Below are 24,840 nucleotides of genomic sequence, written 5' to 3' on the forward strand. Positions count from 1 at the left end.
TTTTCAAGAAGCAGTTTACTTTGTCACCTAAATTTCAAATTGATGAACCCAGTCCATGAAAATGAGCAGTTCTGTGTTTTGAACAACAAAAATGTCTCCAAGATATGCCATCAAACTGTGCCTTATTTAATCCATACAAGAAGTAGTTTCTTTTTTATTTTTACTTATTTATTTATTTTTTTTTGAGATGGAGTCTTGCCCTGTACCGCAGGCTGGAGTGCAGTGACGCAATCTCAGCTCAATGCAACCTCCACCTCCAGGTTCAAGCAATTCTCCTGCCTCAGCCTCCCAAGAAACTGAGATTACAGGTGTGCACCACCATGCCCAGCTAACTTTTTGTAATTTTTTTTTTTTTTTTTTTAGTAGAGATGGGGTTTTACCATGTTGGCCAGGCTGGTCTTCAACTCCTGACCTCAAGTGATCCACCTGCCTCCATCTCCTAAAGTGGTGAGATGATAGGCATGATCCACTGCTCCTAGCCAAGGAATAGTTTATTGACATTCATGATTGTCTATGAAAGCAGGAATAATATAATTTATCTTCCAAAGGAGACACTTTTGAGATGAAAAGGAGGCTTTATCGACAAATATGGCAGGACTGTAGGCATAAACCTATCAACTGCCCCTGGCAAACCAGAACATGTAATGCCTCCACCTATGAAGCACAGGCCTGAGAAGCCTTAGAAAATGGTATCTTATTTCTTCCCAGATAAATACGAATGAAATATTTCACAAATTGTAAATTTCTTTTTAATTTTTATTTTATTTTACCTTTTTATTTTTTTTGAGACACAGTCTCGCTCTGTCTCCAGGCTGGAGTGCAGTGGTGTGATCTCAGCTCACCGTAAACCCCGCCTCCCGAGTTCAAGGGATTCCTCTGCCTCAGGTTCTCGAGTAGCTGGGACTACAGGCACACACCACCACATCTGGCTAATTTTTTTGTATTTTTGTAGAGACGGGGTTTCACCATGTTAGCCAGGATAGTCTTGATCTCCTGACCTCGTGATCCACCCGCCTCAGCCTCCCAAAGTAGTGGGATTACGGGTGTGAGCCACCGCGCCTGGACTTATTTTATTTTTTGAGATGGGAGGTCTCACTGTGTTGCCCAAGCTTGTCTTTAACTCCAGGCACAAGTGATCCTCCTGCCTCAGCCTCCTGAATAGGTGTGACTATAGACATGCATCGCTGGGATCCATAAACTGTAAACATCTTTCTTTAAGCAACAAACTGTTTGGGCCACTGTTATGTAAAGCCCGTAAGTCTTGTATCCTACCGACAGTTTCACCAACTTCATAACGTGTATAAGTAATTACTCTAATGCACATATTTGTAATATTTACTCTAATGGAGAATGCCTTTATAATCTTATATATTTACTCTAATGTAAAAAAGGCTTAGAGAATAGAACCAAACTCTTTACCTGCAGTAGCTTGAGCATAAAAACAACATTCTAATGGTAACATATAAAAGGCTGAGGCAACTGCAACAATACTCAGTGCACCTCCACTTAACCCATTTATTGCTGAGCATGAAAAAAAAAAATCCCATCGCTAGGATGAGCAAGGTTGCTCAAGCCTGCAGTCCTAGCACTTTGGGAGGCCAAGAAGGGAGGATTACTTGAGTGCTAGGAGTTTGAGACAAGCTTGCACAACAAAGTGAAACCCCAACTCTACAAAAATAAAAATTAAAAAAAATCAGTCGGGGCAATGTTGACTGCCTGTAGTACCAGCTACTGAGGCGAGAGAATCTGTTGAGCCCAGGAGTTTGATTACACCAATATATTACTGTCTAGGCAACAGAGCGAGGGCTTATCCAAAAAAAAAAAATCCCATTGCTAGAAAAACAGGAACTGGGTATTGCTCTAGCAAAAGTGACAGGTAAAATCTGCTCTCCTTACCTGGCTAATCTTGGGAATTAAACTGGTATTATAAGCTTTAACTCATGACTTAGAAACCTTTCTATAGCCTTGAATATGAACTGCTGATTCTTTATGTAAAATTAACAGCCCCACATTAAAAAGCAGAGCAGGAAAGGAGGTAAGAAAACAGATGTTGTAAAAGGAAATTAAAGGAAAAAGGAGGAAGACAGAAAGGAGTGAAAAAGAAAGAAGAGAAAATGAGAAAGTAAAAAAGGAAAACTGAAAAGTTTAAAACTAAAACGTGCATATTCTTCCTTACATTTTTATTACTCTGTTCACCCCTTTGGTAATTATGTTAGATGCAATTAGAATCAGAATCCTACAGAACTAAAAGAAAATCATACAGATCTTCTGAAACATCCCAGACCCAAACAAATTTTGACCTGCCTAGTATCACACAGCTACAAAAGGTGGCAAAGTTAGTTACAAACTCATGTCTCCTAACTCTTTTGCTCCACAATTTACAGAAGAATGCTTCGTAGTTATAATATGCTAGTAAGTATATCTTATAAAATGTCAAATTGGAGGTTTTCTGCTAAATTCTAGTTTCGCCTTTATAAATGCTTTACTTGTTTTGAGGTTTCCAAGAGTATCTAGTTCTGAAATACCTGTTCTGCCTTTTTTTTTCTGGCTTTTAAGTTTAATAAATCTTTTCTCTCTCCTACAGAAATAATGTAAATTGTGGTACTCAATAAATACTTGATCAAATACATGAATGAATAAAAAAGTAGTGCCTCAGTTCGGATGCCATGGCTCACACCTGTAATCCCAGCACTTTGGGAGGCTGATGAGGGCGGATCACCTGAGCTCAGGAGTTCAAGACCAGCCTGGCCAACATGGCGAAACACCATCTCTACTAAAATACAAAAATTAGCCAGGGATGGTGGTGGGCGCCTGTAATCCCAGCTACTCTGGAGGCTAAGGCAGGAGAATTGCTTGAACCTGGGAGATGGAGGTTATACTGAGCCGAGATCACACCACTGTACTCCAACCTGAGTGACAGAGCGAGACTCTGTCTCAAAAAAACAAACAACAAAAAACAGTAGTGCCTCTGCAGGTTTTATTAAGCCATGGTTTTTCAAATTGTTATTGTGTAGAGAAAACACATCTCAGAAGCAATAGGTAAAGCCAAATAAGAGAGGAATTAATCGTGTAGTCTTCGTGATTGGCCTTGTGTCTTCAATATTAAGACATTGAACATAAAAATAGAGTAACCAAATATATATGTAAAAAAATACTAAAATGGAAATTACATCAAAAATAAAAAAGGGGCTGGGCCGTCACAACTGATCCTCCACTGTGACCAATTATATGCCCACAAAGTCGATAATTGAGATGAAATGGACAAATTATTGGAAAAAACACTTTACCAAAACTCACACATGGAGGAATACATCCTTTGAACAAACAACTGAAATCAAATAATAACTTCTCCAAAATGGAAAGCTCAAGGGCCAGTGGTTTCACTGGTGAATTCTATGAAACATTTAAAGAATAAACGATACCAATTCACTACAGGCTCTGCAAAAAATAATTGAAGAGGAGGAAACACTTCTCATAACTAACCCATTCTATGAGGCCAGCATTACTCTAATACTAAAACCTGGAAAGACTTTACAAAAAAGGAAAATTACAGCCAATATCTCTCTAAAAATTCTCAATAAAATATTAGCAAATTGAATCCAACAATGTATAAAAAAGTTGTACACCACAACCAAATGAAATTCATTTCATGCATGTAAGACTGGTTCAACATTCAAAAATAAATTAATGTAATCTATCACATTAACAGGCTAAAGAGGAAAAATTACATGATCATATCAATAAACGCAGAAAAAGCGTTTGAAAAAATTCAACATGCTTTCAGGATTAAAAAAAAAAACTCTCAGCAAAATTAGGAATAAAAGGGAACTTTCTTGACAGAGAATGTCTACAAAAATACCTAGAGCCAATATCCTACTTTAATGTTCAAAAAAAGAGATAATTTTTCCCAAATCAGTAACAAAACAAAGATGTCTTTTCTTACCACTTCTATTCAACATTGTACCAAAAGTCATAGCTAATGCAACAGACAGGAAAAGGAAATTAAAGGTATACAGACAGGAAAGAAAGAAATAAGACCCTTGGTTTTTCAGATGACTTGATTATGCAGAAAATTGCAAAACCTGAAAACAAAATTTCCTGGAACTGTTAAGTAATTACAGCAAGGTTGCAGGACACAAAGTTAATTTACAAAATTCCATTTATTTTCTATATTCCAGTACCAAAAAAATGTAACTTGAAATTAAATACGTAACACTATTTATATTATTACATACACATCAAAGAAAATTTAGGTATAAATCTAATGCAATACGTATGAAACACATACATATTGTAGAAAACTACAAAATACTGATGAAAGAAATCAAAGAATATCTAAATAAATGGAGAGTTAATCCATGTTCATGAATAGGAAGACTCAATATTAAGAAGTTAGTTTTTCCCAACTTTATCTGTAGATTCAACACAATCCCCATGAACTCCCCAGTGGGTTATTTTGTAGATGTTAACAGATTCAAAGGTTTATTTGAAAAGGTAAAAGACTCAGAATAGCCAACACAATACCGAAGGAGAATAAAGTTGAAGGACAGACACTACTTAACTTCAAGTCTTACTATAGGCCAAATGTGGTGGCTCACTACTATAATCCTAGCATTTTGGGAGGCCAAACAGGGAGAATCACTTAACCCCAGGAATTCAAGTCCAGCCTGGGCAATAAAGTGAGACCCTGTCTCTACAATAATTAAAAATAAAAAAATTAGTTGGCGATGGTGGCGCACACCTATGGTCCCAACCACACAGGAGGATTGCTTGAGCCCAGGAGGTTGAGGCTGCAGTGAACCATGACTGCATTACTGCACTATAGCCTAGGTGACAGAGTAAGACCCTGTCTCAAAAAAAAAAAAATACTCTTTACCCAACTTGTTTACCATTTGTAATAAAAAACAAATGGTGCTAGAACAAGACATCCACATGCAAAACTGAATCTAGACATAGGACTTACACTTTTCATACATATTAACTCGAATCATAGACCTAATGTAAAACTCAAGACTATGAGACATCTAAAAAATAATATAGGAAAAGATCTAGGTGACCCTGAGATTGGGGATAACTTTTGAACATACCAAATGTATAATCCATGAAATTAAAAAAAATTGTTGTGATTAAAATTTACAACTTCTGCTTTGTAATAGACACTAGTAAAGCAATGAAAAGAATAGTTAAAGACTGGGAGAAAACATTTTAAAACTCATGTCTGATAAAAGATTTCAACATATACAACTCAATTCAAAATATTAAAAGTAAACAACAAGAAAACAAACAACCTAACTGAGAAACAGTCAAAAAACATGAAAAGATGTTACCAAAGAAGACACAGATGGCGAATAAGCATAGGATAAAATACTCCATAACAGATGTCATTAGGAAATTGCAAATTAAAACAACATGAGATACCCCTATTAGATGGCTATAATTGAAAATACTGACACCATCAAATGCTGGTGAAGCGGAACAATAGAAATTCTCATTCACTGCTAGAGGGAATGAAAACTGGTAAAAATCGGCCAGGCGCTGTGGCTCATGCATGTAATCCCAGCACTTTGAGAGGCTGAGGCAGGCAGATACTTGAAGTCAGGAATTTGAGACCAGCCTGGACAACATGGTGGAACACCATCTCTACCAAAAATATAAAAATTAGCTGGGCATGGTGGTGCACACCTGTATTCCCAGATACTCGCTGAAGCAGGAGAATTGCTTGAACCGGGGAGGCGGAGGTTGCAGTGAGCTGAGATTGTGCCACTGCACTCCAGCCTGAGCAACAGAGCGAGACTGTCTAAAAAGAAAAAGAATATTGGTAAAATTACTTTGGAAGAGAGTTTGGCAGTTTTCTACAGAGCTAAACATAGGCCTACCATCTGATCCAGCAATCACACTCTAGCCTACCATCTGATCCAGCAATCACACTCCTATATATATGCCAAAATTAAATGAAAATTTATGTCCACACAAAAACCTGCACAAGAGTATTTATAGCAGCTTTATTCATAATTGCCACAACTTGCAAACAACCAAGGTGTCCTCCAGTAGGTGTATACAAACTGTGGTATATCCATACAATTAAATATTTTTCAGTAATAACAAATTAGCTTCCAAGCCATGGAAGGTCATGGAGGAACCTTAAATGCAGATTTGCTAAGTGTTTCCAACTATATGGCATTCTGGAAAAGGTAAAACTATGTAGAGAACAAAAAGGTAAGTGGGTTGCTAGGGGTTGGCAGGTGGAAGGAGATATAAATAGATATAAAATATGAGTTTTTAGGGCAGTGAAACTAACTTGTATGTTACTGTAATGATGAATAAATGACATTATGCATTTGTCAAAACCCATTGAATGTAGAACACGAAAAGGGAACTATAGTGTAAGCTATAGATTTCGTTTGTAATGATGTATCAATATTGGCTTATGAAATATAATAAGCGTACCACGCTAATGCATATTAATATTAGGAGAAACTGGGAACATGGAGGAACAGCAGGATATAGGAGACCTCACTGAACTACTGCACACTTTTTCTATAAATCTAATAATGTTCCAAAATATTCTATTGTAAAAAAATTACAAAATGTTTATATTGGTAAAAGGCACTAATTTGTGTATGGAGATTATTAAACCTTTCGTTAAAGTGAATATTATTTATATAGAATCTCTACTTTTTCTCAAGTCTTACATTTCTAATGAATCTTATCATCTAATTTAAACCACTGTTAATAGAGCAACACTTACCAGGAACTCTTTAGTCCAAAACTGTGAGTAGATTCTACTAACACAAAGAAATATAAATCATGTTCCTTACACTAAGGAATTTAGTATTTTTCTGTGCATATAGGACATAAATGTAATTATTACATAACAATATAATGTAATATAAATAGAACACATATATTAAGTAACAAAACAATGTCATGTATGATGAGTTTCATAAGGAGAGATTGAAGAGTCCATAAATAATAGAGAAATGAAAGTCACAGCTCGGTGCACTGGCTTACGGCTGTAATCCCAGCACTTTGGGAGGCCAAGGCAGGTGCATCACCTGAGGTCATGAGTTTAAGACCAACCTGGCCAACATGTTGGAACCCCATCTCTACCAAAAATACAAAAATTAGCAAAGCATGATGGCGCATGCCTGTATACCCAGCTACTGAGGAGGCTGAGGCATGACAATCAGTTGATCCTGGGAGGCAGAGGCTGCAGTGAGCAGAGATGGTGCCACTGCACTCCAGCCTAGGTGACCAAGTGAGACCCTGTCTCGAAACAAAAAAATAAAATAAATAAATAAATAAACAAAAATAAAAATAAATAAAGAGCCATAGCAAAACAAGTTTTACGGAAGTAAAATCTCTTGTAAAAAAAAAAAGAAATAAAAAGAGAGAGTTATCAGGGACCATAGAGTGAAATACTAAGAAGTCTGGATGTTAATTTTTAGGTAATAAGATTCTAATAAAGGAGTCTAAGCCAAGTCAAATTAGAGGAAGATTCATCTGATTTGAATACGAAGATAAGGACACAATTAGGGTAAAAGAGTTGAAATTGAGGAAAAAGAATCACAAACAGGATCAAAGGTTGAAAGGCATCAAATCTGAAGTTAATATTAGAGACAAACTAAAGAAAGCTTGGTACTATTAAACAGTAAATTCCTAGCATAATGGGAGAGAAAGAAACATGAAGAAAAGGAAAACAGTCCCACACTAAGAAAATATAAAATCTAACTGGGCATGCAAAGCATACAAATATGAAGCAAATAGAAAAAGTGTCAAAGTCACACTAATGAAATGTTGGTTAGTGGAAACTCTTCATGATAGAGCGCAATCCAGGCAACAGAAATCCCCTTTTAAGCGACTGTACTCTGGATAAGGGATAACAGACAATAACTTGGCATTTTCATGATTCTACCAAATCTAGACAACCATATTTCAAGCCCAAACGAACCTTTCTCATGTTTCTGTAAAATAGACTAAGTGCTCCACTTCTTAATTAGGAAATTCTCAGGGATCAACAATGGATGTGCCCCCAACTTATCAAATCGTTCTGGTTTCAATAACTCTATTTTTTGAGGTCATCCTCAAAGTAATCCCTTGCACAGGATTCCTACTCTCTCCATCTAAGCTACCCAGCAGCCAATTAACTAATACAGTCTCTTATACAGGAGACAATTGAGGGTGGAATTTTGTGCCTAAAGCAATGGATGCAAATTATCAGATAAAAGCTATAAGGATTTCTAAAGTCATGCATACACTGGAGCATCAGACAGAGAGAAACCACACAAGGAAAAACATTTCTTTCTATGCATGTGTATCTAATATTTTTACACTTTAAAAAAACTGAAGTAGTAGTATAATTCAGATATTTCCAAAAGTTTAAAGAAGTAAAATTCTCTTTCTTGCCTTGCTGGCATTTCCAGTCATCAGAAATAGCCACGCAAAGTTTCCTGTGTGTGTTCTTCCAAAAATGTTTATACACACAAACTATTCCGTCAGTATGTATATATCAATATATTAATATTTAACTCAATTGTATAACCACATATAAAACTTGCTTTTTTTAGCATCTTCCTATTTGAGCTTCCCATAACATATAGCTTCCCATAACAACATACATAAGTGTACCCACGTTCCATAGAATGACTATGGAACACTCCATATTATGGATGTATCATAAGCTTTTTAACTGTTACCCATTTACATGATTTCATTTTTGCTGTTACAAATAATACTGAAGAAATACTCTTGAATTCTATATACACTTGTCTTAAAACTTCTGAATCACAGGGTATGAAAAATTTTCGTTATTGTTTTTGCTGAGATACAGCCAAACTGTCATCAAAGGGTTTGTATAATTCTTTCCTTTATGCCTCAACAATATGGAAGTCTATTTCACCAAACTACTGTTAAATGAATGTTGTCATTTTAAAAAATGTTTGCTAACCCAATAAATTGGTTAATTACTACTTTTGCTATGAAATTAAGCATTTTTATGGTTACTGGACACTTGTATTACCTTTATCCAAAAGTCTATTCAAGACCTTACACATTTGTCTATTAATTCTATTTTTTGTTTGCTGTAAGTGTTCTTTGTATATTAATAGAATATGTCTCCAGTTTCACTTCTGCATTTTTGACCCTGTACATGATTTTTCCCCCTACAGATGTGTATTAGTCTATTCTCACACTGCTATAAAGAACTACATGAGACTGAGTCATTTATGAAGAAAAGATGTTTAATTGACTCAAAGTTCCAAAGGCTGTACAAGAAGCATGGCTAGGGGGCCTCAGGAAACGTACAATCATGGCAGAAGGTGAGGGGGAAGTAAGCACGTGTTACCATGGTGGAGCAGGAGAGAGAGAGCGAGCTAAGGCCGAAGCGATGCCTACTTTTAAACAACCAGATCTTGTCAGAACACCATCGTGAGGACAGGAAGGCAGAAAGTCTGCCCCATGATTCAATCATATCCCACCAGGACCTCCTTCAACATGTGAGGATTACAATTCATCATGAGATTGGGGCAGGGACACAGAACCAAACCATGTCAAGATGTTTCTAATAATGGTCAAATTCACCAATGTTTGATCATGGTTTGTAGGATTATGATGCATGGGAAGGCATAAGCACTCATATATACAGCAAATTTTACCAAAATTGTTTTCTATAATTGACAGCTGTCATTTTTTTCAAATCCTTTTGAAAGCTTCAGTTTAGTTTGCAGTAGGAGACAAGCATATACCAACAACAGCTCTTTGCCAAAAGAGCCAATTCTTCCCCTGGCAATTATTGAATATTCCATCTTTTCCCCCACCAATTAACCTGTGAAAGCTGCTATTTATTTGAATTGATATCTGGACTATCTTGACTAGTTCTGGTTTTACTTATCTGCTTATACAAATTCCAAATTGTTTAAATTATCATGACATTACAATATGCAGTAATATCTAGCCTTCCATTCCTTTTATTACCCTTCTTTTAAAAATATTCTTTGGTAAATCTCATATGTTTATTTTTCCACTTGAATATTAGTAGCAATGTTTACTACTAATTAGTAAATTATATCTTGTACATAGCATTACTAATTACTATTAGCAACTTATTAGTTGTCATTTTTTACATTCTTGATATGTTCAAAAGTGTCACATGCATTTATAAGACAGTTTTGAGAACATTTATGTATTAACACTATTGACTTTATATACATATTACATATTAACAATATATTTCTATATACGAACAAATGAGCCTTTTCATTGATTCAAATCTCATTCACATACTTGAGTTTAATTTTAAATTTTTCTCTTATAAGCTTTCTTTCACATTTATGTCCAGATAGGCTAACCATTTATGCCTAGACAGTCTAAATGTATTTGGCATTGCAAATGAAACTTTTCCATCCATTATACTTTACATCCTTTTATTACATACAGACTACTAATTTTTGTTTTACCTTTTATAACCTGTCACTTTATTGAAATCTCTTACTAGGTTCATTTGTAGGTTTCTTGGACTTTACATGTTTAGTGGATCATATATAAATAATCCAATAGTTTCTATTAATTCTTAGTTTGTAATACTTATTTTTTCTTTTTCTTATCTGATTATGAATTTAAAAATACCTGGCAATTTTAAATGTGGTGGTGATAGCAGTCATCATTCCTGTTTCCCACTTTACTGGGAAATCTGTTTCACAACTAACCATGACTTTGTTCTGGAGTCTGTATCACAGGAAGGAAATGTTTCTCAACTTCTGTTATAGTCACCTTTTAAAAAATTCAGGATTTGGTGTTGAATTTTTTCATTAATGATACATATATTTAAAAAGTGTTTTTCTCCATTTACGTATTAATATGATAGACTATATTGATGGATTACTACTGCTGATCTAAATCTGCATTCCTCACATGAGCCCCTCTTCATTATATAATCAGGGTATATTATTTGTTAATGCACCATTCTTTTCTAATTAATATTTGTATTACTTTATAGGTATTCATAATTGAGATTAGTTTGTCATTTTACGCCAAGTTTTAAAAGTTTTGTTATCATGTTCTGCTGATTCTGTAACAATATTTTAGAACTCTTTTGTTCTCAAAGTAGCATGCAGTTTGAATAGCATTAAAGGTGTGCTGTGATTTAGATATGGTTTGTATTCACCAAAACTTATGTTGCAATATAATCCCCAATGTGATAGTATTGGGAAGTAGGGCCTAGTAGGAACTTTTTGGGTCGTGGGAGCAGATCCCTCATGCATAGATTAATATAACCTCCTTCAGGGCGAGTGAATTCTTCCTTCAATCATTTCCCCATGAAAGCTGGCTGTTAAATATAATCTGGCTCTCGTGCTTCCTCTCTGACCAGAAGGTCTCCTTGTCTCTGTACATACCCAATCTCCTTCTGCTTTTTACCATGACTAGAATCAGCGTGAGGCCCTCGCCAGAAGCCAAGCAATTGCCAGCACCATGTTTCTTGAACTTCCCAGCCTGTAGAACTGTGAACTACATAAACCTTTTTTTGTTTTGTTTTTTTGTTTTTTTGTTTTTTTAAGTTACCCAGCCTCAGGTATTCAGTTATAGCAACACAAAACGGATTAAGACAAGTTCTCCATACCTCAATGTTTGTAGAGAGTTCACTTCTGAAATCACTGGCCTAGCACTCTTTGGAGATTTGGTCTTTGAAAATATTACCTGTTTCTTCCATTGCCATAGATCTTTTCTGAGATCAGTTTTGGAGATTTATATTTTCTTAGAAGCCACCCATTTCGTTCAGGTTTTATATTTATTTGAATAGGCTTGAACAAATGATTATAAGTTTATAAGTTCTTTAATTCACCCTATAGTTGTAGTTATTCTGCTAATCTAATTTCGAATTTATACAGTCTTATTTTCCAATTGGATTTACTAATAGTTTTTGTTTTCTCCTTACCCTTCCCCTCAAGGAAATAGGTTTGGATTTATTTATGAATTCTACTTTGTTTAATAATTCACTATTATTTTTATCTTGATTAATTTATTCCTTCTGTTTTCCATGCTTTAATTTTGCTGCTCTTTTAATAATTTAAAATTTTAATCAATTTCATTAAATTCTCTTGAAATTAGTAATATGGGTTTTAAACATATGGTTCTCAATTATTTTTTATTGGACAGTACACTCAGAAAGTGATTAAATTTTTATCGAACACAGAGGTAGGTCTGAGGTTGCTCACTACCCTATGCCCTGCTTCTCGCTGAATGTCCTGAGGGCAAAAGGGAATAAATATCTTTGCACACCTGTAATCCATTTGCTGCATAGGAGTTGGAAAGCTCTGTTAATAAGTGGATTTTGAATGCTATGCTGCGTATATTTATATATTCAGTAAACAACCATTGAAAAACTGTGCTAAGAGCTCAGAACACAAAATGGGTGAGAAAGGGTATTCAGTATATTTGATTTATAAAATAAGAGTTTTTAGAAAGTACATAGGATTGATCAGGAGGTTTAAATTCTAGTCCCAGAGCTACGCATATGGTATGTGTGACCCACCTCTAAACCTCTGTTTCCACAGTGTTCACTCTATATATCGAAGATATTTGAAAATTAAAAGAATAAATAGAAATCATTATTAATATGTATTGTAAGAGGCTCTAGTACTAACATGAATATGTCTATGCTGTCTGGTGTGTGCTAAATAAATACTTAATGGAATACATATATTACTTTGCTAGAACAAAAAATAGGCCAACTGGCTGTAGTTGTTACACAGTCACAGATACAGGTTGTCCTCAGTTTCAGTGAAAGAATCATAAATGATTACATTGTGAAAACGATTGCAAAAATAGAATGAAATTAGGTTTCAATTTTCTCCATTTCTACATTCTGAGGTTTGATGGTCTTATAGCAATTTTTAACAAGAACCTGGTTAAAATTATTCATAATTGGAAAGGATTCGTAAAACAAATATGCGAAAAATAAAAAAAAACACACAGACACACAATCATAATAGAGACCTAAAACAAATATTTGGTAAAACCTTGATTTTTCTTGATGATGATGGAGATCATTCTGCAGAAACAACAGCAAAGAAGACAATGCCTTCTCTTTTCCCAGCTTACAGATCCCAGGAGCCCATTGTTTTTAGAATTTCTTTTTATTTTCTGCTAATGAACAATGACAACTTAGAACTCAACTAAAATTCATGTTTCTAGATGTCACTCGGGCTGAGTTTTAAAATTTGAGAAGGAATGTTGGCCAATTGAGTACTTATTTCAAGTATAGCTGAGTATGCAGGAAAAAATGTGTATACTAGAAATGATCACAGAATAATAACACATAGAACGGATCACAGAATGTTCAGAGTATAGTTATTTATTTACAATGAGTCACAGAAGATTGAATTGCAAATCTGAATAACGTTACAGGATGTCTGTATCTTAAGCAGTTCCATTAGATAATCAAATAAGAAATACTGAAGCCAGTCTAAGTTGGTTAAACTTGATTCAGGAAAACAGAAATTATGGGCAAAATCCAACCATTTCTCACCCATCATATATTTAAATACTCACAGAGTTCTGGGTAGTGAAACGAGTTAATAAATGTGAGACACTAAGGCTACATAGTTTTGTGAACGTGTTAGCCATTATTATTATTGTTGCTGTTAAAATTACAGGTGACATTGCAGAAATAGATATGGTTACTCTTATAACAGCATTATCATTTATATGCTAAAAAAGCAATAAGGCATTCTCTTTATGGGCAATTTTCTGTTACAATATAAATAAGGTAATAGGAATATACGTATATACAAATATACATTAAACTTTTAATGTTACAGTCACTAAATCAAATAATTTTAAAGATAAAGGATTGCACGTGGCATTCTTTCTTCTCTTGAGGCCACAGGGACATTTTCATTAGTTAATTATTCAGAGACATTTTATCATTTTTAAAAATCTATCGTGAGCTTAGAAATCTAGAGTGAATTCATAAAGCCAATGGCACATTAGTGAGAATATTAAATGGGGTTAAATTATGGCTTCGAATTGCAGGAATGGATTCCTGTTATTTTTGTCTTTAGGGAGGGAGGTAGGAAGCAGGCCAGTCAGATGATCCTTGAGTTACCTGAGAACTCCACCACTGCATCAAAAAGACTCTTACAGTGTCAGTATTATCTGAGGATGATTAAGGAGATACATTCGGCTCTAGAGACTTTAGGAGAAATTGTAAGCTCATAAAGTTATGTTCACAATGATCATCTGGTCGTTCCTATAAGATCCATGGATAGGCTGACCCAACTGAATGCTGCATGAGATTCATTACTTAAATTACATGGTTTCTAGCAAGATAGCCGGAGAGCCTTCAGTTACTTTTCATCACATAATTATGGTCCTCCAGCCCACAGGGCAAAGGCAGTAAGTTTCACCAAAGTGAAATCAAAGCAAAGCAGGCGTGCCTATCACACTTCACATGATGCTCAAGTTTGCTGCCTCCTTCCTTCCTAGGGCAGAGTGGGCAGAGCAGTATGGCACTAGCCAGCACCTTCGTACAAAAGTTTTTAAAGAGGCCGGGCGCGGTGGCTCATGCCTATAATCCCAGCACTTTGGGAGGCCAAGGCGGGCAGATCACCTGAGGTCAGGAGTTCGAGACCAGCCTGACCAACATGGAGAAACCCCGTCTCTACTAAAAATACAAAATTAGCTGGGCGTAGTGGCATGCACCTGTAATCCCAGCTACTTAAGAGGCTAAGGCAGGAGAATCACTTGAACCTGGGAGACACAGGTTGCAGTGAGCTGAGATCACACCATTGCACTCCAGCCTGGGCAACAAAAGTGAAACTCCATCTCAAAAAGAAAAAAGAAAAAGTTTTGCAAGAATTTTTAAAATAAAATAACCAACAATGAGTCCTGTTGAGGCAGGAGAATATGGTCTGAAGGCAGAGAACCTAAGGCCAATTTACGCTTGTTTCATAAAGTTGGATCAGAAGGCAAACACCAGGGAAGGGGGCAGGTAACCCAAGGGGAATTCACGCTATTTTCATAAACATGACTCAAAAGGAAAACACCTGGTTCCGGCGGCAGGTAACCCAAGGCCAATTCGCGCTGATTTCCTAGGGCTGGCTCAAAAGAAAAAACCCCATTTCCATGGCTGGGTAACAAAGGATCAGAGGCAACTCTCCCTACAACCCTCCCCTTCCACTACATCTCAGATGAAGAGGGAAAGTGCCCCAGATTGGCCATGGGCCAAGTGTGGACCATCCCTTCATTTGCACAGGGCGCCCATCCACTCAGGCCTCTGATTGGCCAAGGACTAATTCAACTTAGCCTCAAATAAGCCATGGGCCAAATCCTTCACACATTTAGGGGGTAGCCAACAGGGATCTCAAAAGGAGTACTTACACCCCAGAAAACTTTGTAAATGGGACCTTAAGCCAGTCACTCAGGGCGGCTCCCACCCTGTGGAATGTCTCCTCACTGAAATAAATCCCTACTTTTCGGCCGGGTGTGGTGGTTCACGCCTGTAATCGCAGCACTTTGGGAGGCCAAGGTGGGTGGATCACGAGGTCAAAAGATCGAGACCATCCTGGCCAACATGGTGAAACCCTGTCTCTACTAAAAATACAAAAATTAGCTGGGTGTGGTGGCGCAAGCCTGTAATCCCAGCTACTTGGGAGGCTGAGGTAGAAGAACTGCTTGAACCAGGGAGTCAGAGGTAGCAGTGAGCCGGGATTACACCATTGCACTCCAGCCTGGCAACAGAGCGAGACTCCATCTCCAAAAAAAAAAAAAATCCCTACTTTCAATATTTCATTTCTTTATTTCATTCCTTCGTTACTTGGTGCCTTTTGTTCAATTCTTTGTAAAACATGCTAAGAACCTGGACATATCACACTCAAGGCCTGCCTTCCGGTAACACTATGAGCACTCTCTCACTGTTGCTCTCTTTTTCTCTCTTTTGTGAGATTAGGTTTCAGCATTTCAGCCTCCAACTAAAAAGTTCACATCTATTTTGCAATATTAGTTATAGAAGAAGGCCTTGACTTTTTGACCATGAGAACATAGTTGAAACCTAACATAAATGAGCAAATTCATAAGAAGAAAATAATATACCACCAGCACTGCCCTGATATCTTCTCAACTTTAATTTCCCTTCATGATTTGTTGCTATTTAAATTTGTTTTATCTTCAAGTCATTAATGTGCAGACAATAGTATTGAGTTTTGGACCTTCTGCTAGCTTGCTTTATTCTTTGAGAGGAGTTATCCATTCTCCTGCTTCAGATATTGCTTCTAGAACAATAACCCCTGAAGAACAGTTTTGATCTTATGCTTTAGTTTGCAGTGATTTAAAAACATCTCTTCCTATTGAGACATAGAGACAACATCTCCTTATGAATCTGAACTCTAGGAATGCTTGACAAAAATAAGTGGAAAAGTAATGCGTCCGTTTCTGGGCCCAGGCCTTAATAAATAGGCAGTTTCACTTCTCATCACTTGTGATGCTTGTTATTGCAACACAGCCACCATGCCACAAGGAAGTCCAAGTAGCTCACTGGAGAAGAAATAAGGTTCCCAGCCCACATCCTCAAGTGAGCTCTCAGCTAACCACTAGCACCAACTTACCAGCCACTAGAGAGACTCACCTTGATAGTGAATCCTCCAAGCCAGCTATCCCAGTTGATGCTGTGTGGAGCAGGAATGAGCTGTCTCTGGTAAGTTCTGTCCTACTTACAGATTCATGATCAAATAAATAATTGCTGCTGTTTGAAGTCATACGTTGTGTGGGTAGTTTATTAAGTAGTAAAGAAAAATGAAAAGAAGCCGGGCACAGTGCACTTTCAGAAGCCAAGGCAGGTGGATCGCTTGAGCCCAGGACTTTGAGACCAGCCTGGGCAACATGGTGAAAACCTGTCTCCACAAAAAATACAAAAGTTAGCCAGATGTGGTTGTGAGCGCCTGTAGTTCCAACTACTCAGGAGACTGAGGTGGGAGGAGCGCTTGAGTCCAGGAAGTCGAGGATGCAGTGAGCCTCATCACGCCACTGCACTCTAGCCTGGGCAAGAAAGCGAGACCTGGCTCAAAAAAAAAAACCAAAAAGGAAACCAAGAATGCTCAAAAGCAATATAGTTCATAATTCCAAAGATAAATGGAATGAGTTCTATGTGAAAGCCCTAATTTTACTTCATCTCAAAATCCTTATCGAAGTTCTCTATTCATCTATATATTCCATTGCATCTTCTCTCAGACAAACCAGATTTTCTCTTACAAGTTCTCAATTCAGCTAATGATAGATATCAACTGCTCTGCCTTCACAATGGGCTCTGAAGGTCATATGTTTTCTCTTTCCCTGCTTCCTCTCAATAACTAACTCATCAGTAACAAAATGCAATACTCTCCTTTTCAAAACATCTGACTTCGGTGCCTGCCTTCCCATTACTCTTAAAATCATCAAGAGCATATCTCTTTGGCATGAACTAGCATCATGAGGTATAAGGGGGGGGCCTCCTGTATTACTGCTTTCAGTCCACCTTCCTCATGCAGTCTGCCTAAAAGTCATCTTCCAAAGTCATTGCTTACAACTATGCAAAGGCTCCCACCCGCTCGTTGATTCAGGTCCAAACTTGACCCTCCACAATCCTCCTACAATCTTTTTGCTACAGTCTCTCCCAGATTTTCTCAGTAAAAGCAAAGTCTGCAATCACAGATTTGTGAGCTATTCCTTCTTCCTTGTAAGTTCCCCCATAGGCCCCATTTTTTGTTCCATCACAGAAAGCACACTGCTCCATCTGCCAAATGGGCTTTTTCCCCAAGCATTTCTCTAGGCTGTGCCTCCTCAGTCATTTTTTTGACAGAACGCAAGATGCTCCTCATTTTAAAGGATGATGTATCTTTCCCTCCTTTTGCCTCCTGCCAGACTAGAGAAACAGATCTCATGTTTCCTGATAAATTTGACATTTAATTTGCTTAATTCTATTTAATGTAACCCTCATCTAATCTGTCATTCTAACTTGTGTCCGAATATATTATTTCTGTCTCTAGGTAATCAAGTTTCTGATCAAAATAAATATCCCTGCACTCATTTTGTAGGTGGAAAGAACCCTGTCCTGGATGCCTTGTATATTTGAGTTCCTGTCTTTTTTTTGTTACCAGCTGCAAAACCTCAAATCATTTTCCTTCCACAATCTTTAGTTTTCTGTGTTGTAAAGTAAAATTGTTGTATTAGGGGATCTCAGCTTTGTTTTCCCAGCCTGTGATTAGTAATATCAGAATTCAAATTATTGTTCAAATTAAAATGTATAAGGCATTCTCTCTTTACAAATGTATTTTGATTTATAAAATGGTTCAAAAAGAAACTATGATAGTAAGCCATCTCAAGCCTTGAATCACTATTTGATTAACAAAAATTGTTTTGTGATTTTTATTTTTATTTTGCAGAAATCTATCTATAGAGAGCTGTGCTTATTGTTAGAAGTACAAACTAATCGGAACTGGCTCTTGAAGGCAGAATAGTTACTGAATCCATACAGATATTCAGATCTGAGCTAGAAGTTTATACACAGTGTAGCACTCCCGACTCTCAATCCTGGAATCAAGATACAAGCATTTTCTTTTTGTTTTTTTTCAATTTCTCAACTATCTAAATTCTCCTGTATGCAAATACTAAAGAGAGTTGCCCAGGCAAAAATGTCAGAGTGAACTCAAACACTTCAGTTCTGATTCTAAATCCACAGAGTGTCATTCTCAACAAACCTCTGAAAAGAGAAAATTTTTCATTCAAAATCATTGTTAAAGACAAGCATATGGGCCTAAGTAAGGATGTGCAAGCAAGCTTACAAAATAATCGTACATTAGTTATGATAAAACTGGCCATATTGAAAAACTAGTACACTATCAAATCTAAGAGTGTGACAAGCTTAGCACCTTGAAACAGAAAAAAATAAAAATATAAGAGTTTATTTCTGGCACACAGAAAGACATGTCAGTAGAGTCTTGACTCCATGCAGTGATTCAGAGACCCAGGCGAGCTTCCTCTATCTTGTGGTGCGCTGCCTTCTTTACATATGGCCTCTGAGCTATCAAAGTCAGGGCAGTTGAAAACATAGAAGAGGCACGTTTGTTTCTAAATGTCTTGGCAGCAAGTGACACATAAATGACTTCTGGCACATGTAATTTGTTAGAAGTAGTAATGAAACCCCACCTAACTACAAAGGAAGTGGAATCTTCCTATGAGGACATGACTGTTGGAAAACTGGATGTACGTAAGCAATGGTAATCTCTACCAGAAATGGAAACACGGTTTGCCTGCTGAGAGTCTAGAAACTCAAGACAAATAAATTGATTTAGGATATCTTTATAAATTGTTAATACGTTACAGATTACATATTAGCTACAAATAACTTGAATTGAAAATATACGTAAAGGCTTTCCTCAAGACAAATATGGGCTGTATCATCGGGGTTCTTAGAGAGATACACGCGACGGTTATCACTAGGTGACAAGGAATATTAGTTTGCAGAAAATAATTCTTAATATGCTCTGGATTCAGATGTTCTATTGTGCAAATGTCTCTTTAGGTCATTGCTATTGAATACTTTTTTTGAAGAAATGTAAGCTATTTTAAAACACATGTACAATGTGTAAGAAGGTTTATCCAACAATAAACAACTTTTTCTGCTGTAAAGCAGTCATATTCCCAAAGGAGAAAAATATTGAAAATAATAAAGTAATAAAATGAGTGCAGAAAACAGTATCAGTTAAACTACAAGCTGAAGCCTCTATAATAGTTCAGCAAACGTTTCCTTAAGAGGCCACATAGAAAATATTTTAGGTTTCACGAGCCATATGGTCTTCATTGCAACTGCTCAAACTTAGCCCTTGTAGATTAAAAACAGCCATAAACAATACATAAGCAAATGAATAGCTTCATTCCAATTAAAAACTTATACACAAAAACTGGTGTGGTCAGATTTGGTCTGCAGCCATTGGTTTGCCTATCTCTGCTCCACAATCCTGAAATGGTGCTAGATACCATACAACTCTTCATTTTTAAATGTAAGCTCTGTATCTAAAAAAAATAGGAATGTAAAACAATCAGAACCAGAATATATACATTTTTTGTCTTTTAGCAATATTTGGCCATATTAACTCTGACAATTAGTTGAGATCAAATGGGTTATTATGAACTTTTTGCCTTAAATATTATTGTACAAAATAGCCCAGTGAAACCTATGGATAATACTTTACTATTCTAAATTCAAACATAGATGTATTCCATACTCAATATATCCCAATGAGAAATGAGTGAAAAGTTTAGCATATGGCATAAAAATGCCTTTGATCAATTTTAAATGATAGATTTTGTCAAAGGTCTTTTAGCTGAGTGACAAGTCCTACTTTATTAAACCTCATCCAATTATTGCTTCTCAGTGATACTGGCAGGAGAGAAGGCTGACAGAAAGAGCAAAGGGTATATCCACAGGAAGTGAAATATGTATAATAAAGCACATAGGAAAAGTGAAAGATAATGGAAAAGTACTAAGCTTTACACCAAAGACAGTGAAAACAACTTGCTTACTATGCCACAAAATGTTTTTGCCTGGTACTTTATCATTTCTCTTTCCTAACATGTCAGCAAGTCATTGTGTGGTAGTTTCAAAACTGCAAGTAACTTGGTAATATGCAAGTGCTGTCATGCAGTAATGTTCCAACTCAGTGTTGTAGAAATGGTTCAACTACAATCACAGATACATATTTTAGGGATATAAATTGTGTAACTTTTATTCTAGATTGATAGTTCTAAGATAGACATTTATGAATTTTTATGCCATCACGCAATCTATTCTGAATAATAACAGTTACATCTTTGCTAAAGTGCTGTTTCTTCATATTATAACACTGTAACAATTTATTTTAATTATTTCACTTATAAGTATAAATGTATTGGCCGGGCGCAGTGGCTCATGCCTGTAATCCCAGCATTTTGGGAGGCCGAGGCAGGCGGATCATGGGTCAGGAGATTGAGACCACGGTGAAACCCCGTCTCTACAAAAAATACAAAAAATTATCTGGGCACGGTAGCAGGCACCTGTAGTCCCAACTACTCAGGGGGCTGAGGCAGGAGAATGGCGTGAACCCGGGAGGCGGAGCTTGCAGTGAGCCGAGATCTCACCACTGCACTCCAGCCTGGGTGACAGAGTGAGACTTCATCTCAAACAAACAAACAAACAAACAAAAAAGTATAAAGGTATTATTTGCTCTAATATGCTGGGCATTGATTCCTTCTTAAAGCAAATATTATCTCCAACAAATTTGTAAAATATTAATTTACAAATCAATTGTAGCATGATGGGAAAGTTGAGAAGACAGAGGGAGAAGAAGAGATTTCAAGCCTTATGTCTGATCCTTATTAGCTGTGTGATATTAAGCAGGTCATAACTTCTGAGCTCCTATTTTATCTGTAAAATATAGGAAAGAATTTGCTCTATCCCCTCTCACGGTTGTTGTGAGGATCTTGGAAGATCTTTGTAAGCAACTTATATGCTACCAAATGCTACACAAAACTTAAATTATTATTATTTTCCAAATCCCCCTATGGATAAATAAAAGCCATTTACTAAGTTGATAATTTAACCACTCAGAAAATAAATATTTCATCACATTCATAATCGTTAACATGTAACTGGTAGGCTAAGCAGATCTAAGGCCAAAGATCTCCACGTATTCAAACAAATGCAAAAACTCAATATACACTTACCCACTTATGCCTTAGGTATTAACTGGTGTCTTAAACATACTAGACGTGTACTTTCTCCTGGGAGAAACATCTGTTTATACCTAGTGTGCATATAGCTAAAACAGGATGAGTAAATCTCTGCTGAATTATCATGAAAGATAAGAATTTCCTTGTGATTGCAGTTCGTCCTCTTGCTTCAGTAGATTTTCATGTAGCACTCTGATATTTAGCTGGGGTAAAAAAAAAAGTCTTCAAATCTCATTACATTGTTAAGTTTTACAAATCACATATCAGGCTTTATTTACACAATTCAACAACTAAATCAGAAAAGCATTTTAGGATTTAATATTCAATCAATACCATTATTCTTTCTTGGAGATTTCCTACATTTCTAAGCAGGACAAAGATTTGAGGAAATGTCTTTAAGAGAATAACTGTATTTTGAAAAATCCTAAAAAGTCTTGGAACTTCCAGCTAGTCCTTGGCTAACTGGATGCTCTAAGTTCTCTGGGTGTGACTCCCAGACAGTAAAAGAAGTAGTAGGCTTGAAAATGCAGTGGGGACGCTAGGATCCCCAGAACTGCCTACTAAGCTTCTGATTGGAAAGTCTAAGGTTGATCACTCCACTTTCCAGTCATTTCTTTTCTCCATCCTTCTAAGGAATGGGTTCATGTAAACCTGTCTGTGGACGTGTATATGGAAGAAAGATGTCAAATATAAGCCATTTGAATGGGTAGTTTAAAGGGTCTGTTTTCAATAACGAAGTTAATAGATGAATCAAAAATAAGGTTGAGACCCTCTGATCAGGAGCAGCTTAGACTATAACGGGAATTAAATCTCCATCCTGTCCAATTTGTGGTATATTAGGAAAAAAATGGAAAAGGCACCCTAGGAACTTAGGCTTTCCAGATTATGACAGGTTATTTTCCCCATTTGATAGCCCTGCAGATCAGCTCCAAATAGTTATAAATATATGCCTTTAAGTAATAAGGTGCCTGCTGCTATGGTATTGGCTTTTTAAAGGAGTCTAGACATGTTCCAAATGAAATCATGCACATTATAGAGACAGAATCTCTCAGATCTTACTCTCGACATGGGTTTTCTAAATTACAAAATAGACATTTTTCTCCCAATTCACTGCTATTTGAGAAGGCACGCTTTTGGGAAATTACACTATGCAATAAATTACAATTTGATACTTTTTTCAGAGGTAGATTTTCTTATTTATGCTTTACTTCTTATCCTTTTAAGGGTGTAATAAGCCATTTGTTAGACTCTAAAGAAAATATAATACAATTGATAGAAATAGCAATAACATCAAAAATATTTTTATGATATCAAACAGCTTAAAATAGCAAATAAATCCTCTAAAAATCCTCTTAGCAGGGTGCGGTGGCTGACTCCTGTAATCCCAGCACCTTGGGAGGCCGAGGTGGGTGGATCACTTGAGCTCAGGAATTTGAGACCATCCTAGACAATATGCTGAAAACTGTCTCTACAGAAAATACAAAAATTAGCTAAGCATGGTGGTCCAGGCCTGTGGTCCCAGCTACTCAGGAAGCTGAAGTGGGAGGATCACTTGAGACCCGGAGGCACACAAGTTGCAGTGAGCCATGGTCGTGCCACTGCACTCAGCCTAGGCAACAAAGAAAGACCCTGTCTCAAAAAGAGAAAAAAAAAAAAAAACAAAAAAAAAAACCCTCCTTATTTTCTATTATAACATGTCTATGCATCATAAAATCGGGTCAGAGTGTTTTAAAGTTAGAGGACAGCTCAATTCCCGTCCCAACTAGCTCTGTATTTAGTGATATGATTCCTTTTGTATTTTTGTCAGATAACTTGCTTTCTATCCTTATCATTAGCAGAACTTTACTGCTTGTTTTAATTCCTTCACTCCCCCATCACTACCACGCTCTTATATTCTCTCCATCTGGCCCTAACACTTCTCAGTTCCACTTTTATATTTTTCTTTCTCGAGACAGTCTCACTCTGTTGCCCAGGCTAGAGGGCAGTAGTGCGACCCTAACTCATTGCAGCCTCGAACACCTGAGCTCAAGCCATCCTCTCGCTTCAGCCTCCTGAGTAGCTAGAACTATAGGTGCATTCCACCAAGCTCGGTTTTTTTGTTGTTTTTTTTATTGTTTGTAGAGATAGAGTCTTGCTATGTTTTCCAGGAGTCTTGCTATGTTTTCCAGGCTAGTCTGAAACTCCTGTGCCTCAAGTGATCCTCCCACCTCGGCCTTCCAAAGGGTTGGGTTACAGGCATGAGCCACTGCATCCTGACCCAATTTTTATATTTTTCTAACAATGTTTCACTTATCCTGCCAATGAATGAATAATAAATAAGATTTTGATTTAAAAATTCCTATAGTTTTGCTTGGGATTGTTATCTTCGAAAAAGCTATGTTTAAGCCTATTTAAAATTGTAAGAAAATTTCATGTAATCATAATTGATCTTTATTTCATAAAACTATTCAGACATTTTCTATCAAAATCCTATACAGGTAGTATTTTCCCCCAACACTAAGAAATATAGCTCAGCTTGGGGCTACATTTTCGTCACTATCTCAACTAGATTTATTGATTAATTTAAGTAGTTTAATAGCTACCATTATCAAAGATGTTTCTTCTAAAGTGGCATTAACTTTCAGACTAAAAAAAGAAAAGCTTATCTTTTATTTTCAATTTACCAGATGTTACAGTCCCTACGGTGATAATGTTAGCAATCTGGTATTAAGGTGTAGAAATTGTGTTTTGTGATGTAATAGATAGGAACTTTTATAAAGGCTCCATTATGCCCTCTGAGAAAATGAATTGACATGCTCGGCCCATCGCCCCTGCTTTTGGTCTACTGCACAAAGCTGTTATCTCTTTTATTTCTACTAGATAATCACAAAATTTTCAAAGGACCGTTTTGTTGATTTTCCCAAATCTCTCAAAGTTTTACAATATTAAATCACTGTCCTATTTGCATATGAATACCTTGTAACAGTATTTCTTTTTAAAGGTACTGTGGTGGTAGCTATCAGCCCTGGGAATTAATCCAAATAACAGCCTCTGAAGATAGCCTTCTTTGGTATCTAATCAAAAGCATCAACACCATGACAGCAGCCCTGCTGGGAATCCTGTCAG

Source organism: Pongo abelii, chromosome 7 (assembly GCF_028885655.2).
Source record: "Pongo abelii isolate AG06213 chromosome 7, NHGRI_mPonAbe1-v2.0_pri, whole genome shotgun sequence".
NCBI classification, from domain to species: domain Eukaryota; kingdom Metazoa; phylum Chordata; class Mammalia; order Primates; family Hominidae; genus Pongo; species Pongo abelii.